This window comes from Akebia trifoliata, unplaced genomic scaffold (assembly GCF_017979445.1).
Source record: "Akebia trifoliata isolate Shusen 1 unplaced genomic scaffold, ASM1797944v1 Contig00234, whole genome shotgun sequence".
NCBI lineage: Eukaryota > Viridiplantae > Streptophyta > Magnoliopsida > Ranunculales > Lardizabalaceae > Akebia > Akebia trifoliata.
The window spans coordinates 53,033-61,487 of record NW_028236886.1 but is presented as its reverse complement, the minus strand read 5'-3'; positions in this window follow the sequence as shown (position 1 = coordinate 61,487).

The following is an 8,455-nucleotide window of genomic DNA, read 5'->3' as shown; positions in this document are numbered from 1 at the left end:
CTAACATAGACCTAACACTCGGCCCCAAAACACTATATACACCTCCTAGGATGAACAGACTCCTACTAGAAGTAGTCATGATGCTCACCGGGCAACGGACTCTGATCGTAATCTGACCGACCAGGTGTTCCTTGGCTAATAGCTCAGCACCCGCTGAGCCAACTGTAGGCTCTGCAACTATAAAAAATGAAAGGAAAGGGTGACTAACAATGGTTACCCAGTAGGTCTACAAGCAATTCCTACTAATAACCTCACCTAACGTGATCGAATAATCATACAGCATTATTTCAAAACATGCAAGTTTTACAATTAAAACTACGAATAACTGGTACATATAGCTAGGGATGAGCAACTAAATAGTTTAAAAATAACACATAACATCAATCATCTATACTCATTATACATTTTTCATTTATGCAAATACAGTTGACAACATTGAAATAATAGACATGCTTTTCAGTTTATAATTCGAAATATAACAACAATACATAATACAAGTGGTGGAGTAATGGAATTTGAGCGTTGGGATTCACGACTGGATCGCTCCCAATCGGGACATGATGTTACAACATAAATCTAGCTTTTAGTTCCTGATTTTGTGGCCGGTCGCTGCGCTTACCACACTTGTGACCATTTATCCGGCTCAGGAGGGTTGTTTGACGTAACCGTAAGCAATGGGTCTCTTCGTCGAGGTTCAACTCGGCTTCGTTTGAGCTAGAACTTGACGGAAATGGGTCGAAACCCTTGGGTTGAAAGTGGCTGTCGTTTGATTCTTTGGAGAAGATGAGTAATGAATGAAATAAAAGAAATCAGATTTCTTTTATAATAAGGTTGAGGGCATACTTGTAATTTTTCATCATTTCTAGTTTCGATCGTAACTTAACTATTCGGACTCAAAAATTAACACGTGAGTATACCATTTCGAATAATTTTTCGTTATGGACCTAACGGTTTCATCAACTCTTTCTGATTCTCGCCCTAACTAAATTCCACTATTTTGGGTCCCACTTAATGCAAAATTCGAAGATTCAAGATTTCATAACTTTTTCATCCGAACTCGAATTCGAACTTGCTTACAGGATAATGTATATATTCCGAGCCTTTTGGATCTAATGGCGAAGTCAATTTTCCTTGAAATTAATCATAAAAATATTCGAGTCTTTTACTCTAAGTCTTTCCTTCGATACTTTCCTCCAAATCTCACCATTTAATTTTCTCGAGATATGAGTTGAAAATCCGGGGTGTTACATGTTGAGTGAGAACATCGTGCTTAGTGGGAAATTTAGAAGATGAATTTTGATCTTGACAAGGCGGGTCAAAAAAGAAAATTACAACTTGATGAGTTAGAAGAACTCAGAAATGATTCTTATAACACAACAAATAGGTAAATGGAATGTACCAAAGCCCTATAGGATAGGGCACATCTCTAGGAAAATGTTTTTCCCTGGCCAGAAAATGTTGTTGTACAACACTCTGCTTGACCTCTTTCTTGGGAAGCTTAAGTCTCAATGGAAAGGGCTCTACGTTGTTCAAACAGTCCACCATCATGTTGCGATTGAAATCCAAAATCTCAAAGATGTCAACACCTTTCAAGTTAATTGTCAATGCCTAAAGCCTTTCCTCAAATTACCCATTCTAGATAAAGAAGGAGCTTTCCTCATCGACCCAATTTACCCAGTGTCAGTTATTTCAGAATTTGTCGGACTGAAGATGTAAAACTTAACACTTCTTAGGAGGAAACCCATGAAACTATGAGTTTCAAGCCCTTATATGTTTAACTTAGCCCAACCTGACTGACTAAGTAAAACTTAAAACTTTTAGGAGGCGACTCTCGTACTCATCCTTTGTAGTAAATTTAATTTTCCTACGAGTTTTTCATAAAAAATATATTTTCCACAACTTCCATTTGGAAGATGTTATTTCTTAGAAAACATGACCTATCTTCTTTAATAAGCTTTATCTCAATCTTCTTCCACACATATTCCCTGTCTTACAATAGCCTAGTCTTGACCTTTAATCTTAAGTGATTAGATTTCTTATTATGGCAAGCATGGCAATCATAACCAAAACTGATTTGTGATCGTGCAACATAATTACGAGTGATTGTCCATACCCGATAAGAAGGTTGACCCTTAATTTGATTTTCGTGTTACTAACTGGCATTAAATAGATCTAGGTTCTCCTCTTGGTAGGGTACCTGTCACGCCTAAAAATCCCAACACGAATCCCTACGATTCATCAGTCAGAATCTCGAGGTGTGAGGTAATCAATCACACAACTTGATAGAACATTCACAAATAATAATACTTATGAAAAGAAAATATACGCAGCGGAATAAACATTTGACTAATATCTATACGAGAGTCTAGAGTAAGCGGAAGAAATTGACAAACACTGATATAAGTCAAGATCCTTAATCTCATAATTCATCAGGTTACAAAAATTTCTAAACTAACATATTTCTTATTTACAAGCAAAGACCACTAGGATTCCCTACTAATCATCAAAGACACGGCAGTGGCAAGACATCAACTTGTTCTTCCTCGAGGACCTCCTCAAAAGACTCCTCAAAAAACGGCTCTTCAATAGCTGAATAATCTGAAAGGGGAAGGATAGGGTGAGTAACAGGGGAATGTTACTCAGCAGGATGAACGCCGTTCTAACAGCGAGTCATACATACACAAGTAATCATCAGAACAATTAAATAATGCAAGTTTTCATAACATAACATACGATAAATGTTTAAGCATACTCAGTAAACAGTTATAATAACTTTCAATCTATCATTTTCAATCATTTAAAGTAACATATGCATCTTTTAAATGAAAACATCTATCAATCATTACAAAATAAGAAAAAGATACATAATAAGAATACGACGGTGTAATCGATAAGAGAGTAGAGGAACACGTCGATATAACCGTCTCGGCTATGGCAATACGATATTCCAAACTTAACCTCCGATGTGAAATCCCATCGTTATAGATCTGATTTTGTGGCCGGTCTACCATACCATGTTTGGATAACCATTTATCCGGCTCAGACTGGCCGTTGATCAAGAACCCAATATTGAGTTCAACTAACGGTAAGGTCAACCGTTTGACAACTACAGACTAAAAGTGATCACTAACTAGCCCAGGAAACCCCTCGCATCGAAGCCTATCAAGAGGCAATGCATGTGAACCCCGCCTAGCTCTACACTATACAGAGACCGCCTTTACACACAACGTTCCCCAATAAATAAGTAGGAGAAATTCTCAGATTTCATAAGCTCTAATATGCTCTAAGGTATCCCATACTACCGAAGAGCATATAACATCTAGTGTTCTCCTAGATTGACTCGCCACTCCCGGATACACAGCAACGCGTCACTTTTTATGGGTTTTCTACAAACTTTTACTGGTAAACAAAATAGTTTATTTTGTATATAATATATCATTTCTTTTAATCGAAAATACAAACAAAGTCTGATAGTGCCCTCCAATGACAGTTATCTGTCATTTTCATCCATCAACCATCTCATCCCTCTATCTATCTATCACGTTTTACGTGGCATGGCCACTACGTAGAACTGGAGGCACTGTCCTATCAATCAATCGAGAACATATGTTATCTTTATCCATCCATCAATTAAATCGATCAATCTATCATCTAATTTTCTACATATCTATTAAAGTAATTTTACTCTTAAAGTAATTCAAAATCCATAAAGCATCAACCAATTCCATTCGATGGTTTTGGTTGAGTCGAGAGACTCGGAAAAAAAGATAAAATCATAAGACATAAAAGCTGGAAATCTGTGAATATTTAATTAAGTGTTGAAAAAAATGATTTTTTAAAGTCGAAATTGAAAAAGAATTATTTATTTATTTATTAAAGAACTTAAAGTAATACTTAATTATTTTTAATGAAATAAAGGTAAGAAATGAGTATACATACTATATGGAAGTAAAAAAAAAAAAATTAGAAACAACTCAACATTCGGATACTTTTTCGAATTGCTGATTTTTCGTCGAAACTCGATCAAAATCGATCCAAATATTATATCAACTATAAAATGCTTATATTACATCAAATGAACTAAAACTAATCACAAATAAGCATGCAAACATGATTCAAATCGTTCAAATATGTATAAACTTAATGAAATGATCGATTTATCGACAATTACATGGATTTTCTATGAAATTATCGCATACCTAGAAGGTAGAAGAGAAGGCAACCTACTTCAAGCTATTTTCAACGGTTGAATTGACTTTAAAATCACCTCCAGCCAATCTCCAAAATTTTCTTCCGGTGAAAATCGGATTTCTTTGCATCCACTCGTAATCCTCGGCAAAAGGAACAACTTTCCTTCTTGCGCCTAAGCTCGGATCGTTCTTGTTTGGCGTAGATTTGAGTTTCAAATATTGAAGGAAAAAGGGTTAAGATTTGTTTGGAGAGGAGAATAAGAAAAATCTATTTTTTCTAAGAGAATTTAGATATTTATATAACTTAAGTTGGGCCATACTTGTCATTTTGGAAATTATTTTTCTCGAATGCCGAATTTGACAAAACTTATATTCTATTTCGGGTGATGTTTCAACACGAATCTAATGGTATGATCGGTGAAAGTGCCCTCGATCCGCGGGGTGCGCGGATCCGCTTTTGATTCTTGAGGTTTGGGAGTTGCCACCTAGTTATTGTGGTCTAGGAACCAAACTGACTCTAACATTGATAAAAAGAACTAATCTACCACAAAAAATCTGAATTCGGGGATCATGTTACGGGGTTGGAAGGTATTAGGCACCAACCCCGCCCGGTCAAAGCCGGTCTCTACTAACTTCCTAAATATATCACATTGCTAAAAACCTAGATAAAAATAAAAAAATTACATACCTTTCCGATAGCAAGGATTTTGTTCCCTCAGATCTGACAAAAAGAGCTCCTTGTACTGTACTCCCTTGCTTCGTTCTATCTCCGGATTTGACTTCGGATCTCCTAGATCAAGGTATCTCCTTATTTTTGGATCTGAACTTTTCAAGTTTGTTGCGGATTTAGGAGTATTTTTGGAGGGATTTTAGGTGTTTTCTAGACTAAAATTGAAGGAGGGATGTTAGGTAAGGAGTTGGGACTCCAAAACTAGGGTTTATGAGGGGCTAGGGGAGCTTCTATACCTACTTCTCTTAGGGTTTATTATTTTATACGAAAATAGGGTGTGAGCACCTCTATTTATAAATTTTTTTAGGGGTTGATTTGGATAGAGTTAGTGTTTAATTAGAGATCTTTTAATTAGAGTTGTGTTTTAGTTAAAATTATTTTAGGTAGAATTGTGTTTTAATTAGAATTATTTTAGGTAGAATTGTTTTTAAGTTAAAACTCTATTAGATAGAGTTATTAATCAATTATAATTCTATTATGACTTTTGGTCTTATTTGATTGACTTTTAATGTTTTGACTTCAGTCTTAATTGATTGACTTTTAATATCTTGACTTTAGTCTTGCTTAATTGACTTTAATTTTGACTTCAGTCTCACTTGATTGACTTTTATACATTGACCTTAGTCTTGCTTGATTTACTTTTAATTTTGGAGAACCTCCTTCCATTATTTCTTTAATTCTTTGGACCCCCAAATGGAGGGGTCCTTAAAGAAATATCCCACGAACCCTCAACAATTTTGTCTGAGAATCCGATTAATCGATTTTTTAGGTTCAAAATTTTAAATTAATTTCATTAATGTTTCACTTTAATTATTTAATGTTTTATTTATTAATTTCAAATTTTTTAATTATGAAAATCGTGAAATTACCGTTTTGCCCCCGGAGAGGACTTTTCACGTTTTAAGTCGGTTTTTAATGTTCTAGGATGTTTTAGAATCGGTTTTTCATAAGGAATTCAATGAGAATGTTGTTTTGTGTCATTTATGAAAATTTTTATGTGAAATGATTATGAACTTTATGAGGGGCATTTTCGTAATTTTGTCAGATTCTGTTAAAATTGGCGAAATGATTTATTTGGTTCCGATTTGTTATTTTATGTGTTTGAGAAAGTTTTCCTAAGCGTAATGTAGGCTCTAGGGTTATTTTGATGTTAGGGGTATTTTAGTAATTTGATCAATTTTTTAGTGATTTTTATCGTGAAGTTTCTTTTTGATCTATAAGATGATGATTTCTATGTTTCTGGGGTCGTATTTTCCTAACGTAGCGTGGTTTCTAATGTTTTGTCAGTTCGAGATACCTCATCCGGATTTCTGAAACATATCTGGTAACAAAGTAAAGCAATGGAATACACATCCATCATTGGGAATCATTGCGATCGGGTTGACGAGTTGATTAATCAGGCGGATGCAAAAATGAGGTGTCTACAATCGGTTTCCTCAAATTACGTCTCTAGGGTGTTGTTTACTCATTGGAAAAATATCTAATGCGAAACTCGAGGATTTGATAACTTTTTCAATCGACTTCAAATTTCGGCGTGCTTACAAGCTAAAGTATGTTTCTCGATCCTTCTAAGTCTATTGCTGGAGTTAATTTTCCTCAAATATTAAAAATTAAGATACCATACTTTTAAATTAATGCACGGATCTAAAATTCTTTCCTTGAGATACATTTTAGGATTTTCAAGTCATTACAGTACCTTTTTAGGGTACTGGCTGTTCAAATTGTAGATGATGGCAAAATAAAGAACAAAAGAAAACCTTAGCAAGCAATGGTCAAATCACAGAGACAACGTTAATCCAAGATATTCTTACTTCCAATCCAATTCAAGTTTACATAACCGATTTTAAAACAATTTGCAAAAGAATGTCTATCTAAAATAAACTACTAAAATAAAAATTAAAAAAATATGAAAGAGAAATGTAAATCAATTGGATCCACCTTTACAAGCTTTATTAATCAATTCTGATTCTTTAATTATCTCGATCCACTAAATAAAGTTAATGTTTGTGGATCGAAAAATCAAGTAGTTAAAATATAAACAAGATCAGAAGTATACAATAGTTTAAGTTGAGATTATTAGGTAAATATTAACTATTCTCTGTAAAACATGGTTCTTCTTGATAAACATTCAAGGGTTAACCTAATAATACAAACCTAACATTGTCTCAATAAAGCTATGAAGTAATTTCGAAAACAATCAAATACTGACAAATTTTGCTCAGGCTTCCTCAATCAATCTAACGGAGATTCAACCAATAGTCATCGCAAGAACAATAAAGCAAAAATAAAGTAAAGAAAGCATATAAAAGAAAAAAGATGAGAGAAAAAAATTATCTTTATTACTTCTTGACTTGAAACCGGTAGAGCTTCCTAACAATTTTCGTAAAACTAAGAAAGAAAAATATAAAAACCTAAACTAAAAGAAAAGAAAGAGAAGTTGACCTCCGAAGGATATTGGAGATCTCTTAAATGATATGCCCTTTAGTCTGGTCTCCTATTTATAGAGAGACTAGATTAGGGTTTCTTAGGTAATTAGGGTTTCGGAAGCATTCCGTGATTTCAAAAATACCAAAGTTCTACTTCAATACGAATGTCTTTTAGCCACCAAGCTTCAGTACAAATTTTGAAGCTTAACTTTCTTCGTTGATCACGTTGCCGCTGTTGACCATGGCGTTGTGATAAAGTTTTGGTCAATTGACATACGGTCTTATTTTGAATCTTAGATCAAGGTGGTAACTTTGGATTTTCCTCATTTGCCTTAAAACTTTGCGAATAATTCTTACTACACGTAAATAACAGTAATTAGTTATGAATTACATAATTAAATTGAAAGCGATGATAAATATGAACTACCAATGTATTATGTCTAATGAGGGGGTTAGTATTCAATTTATTGAGAAAATTTATATAATTATGGCTCTAGAAATGACTTTCTAGATCCTTATCATACCACTAAATCTAGATTTTGCTAGTCCCGAGCAAAAATAAAATAAAAATTAAGTTACAAATCACTTTCGTAGGTTACACGGCTACAATTAGTGGATGCAGCAAGCCCTTAAACTCCTAGGTTACCCCTAGTGGACGAGTTTGACTCGTGAGGGTTTGCAGTGAATATAACCACAAAATTCAAACACTTTAAAAAAATTTAAATATCAAACTCAATGAATGTAAGGCAAACATAACGATATTTTATAAATTAGTCAAAGGTCCATTTGTTTGACCAAAATTCTAGTTTCCACTCCTATGTTTAGAAAATTTCAAGAATAACTTGAGTGCTTGTGCTATTTTTTTATTTTTTTTTTAAAAGCAACAACTTTTTAGGAACAAGATTTCACCTCGTGACTGCTAAGAATGATCAATTCTACCTAAGTTCTAACTAGAAACTAAACATCCTATCTGGGATTATTAGAGATGTGAATGTGTACTTTAATACCTTTAAGGGACTTTATCTATGATATTCCAGCTTACTCATGTTTTTATCATTAACGACTTTCACCCTACTGAAACTACTTTATTTGGCCTCATTTGACTATTT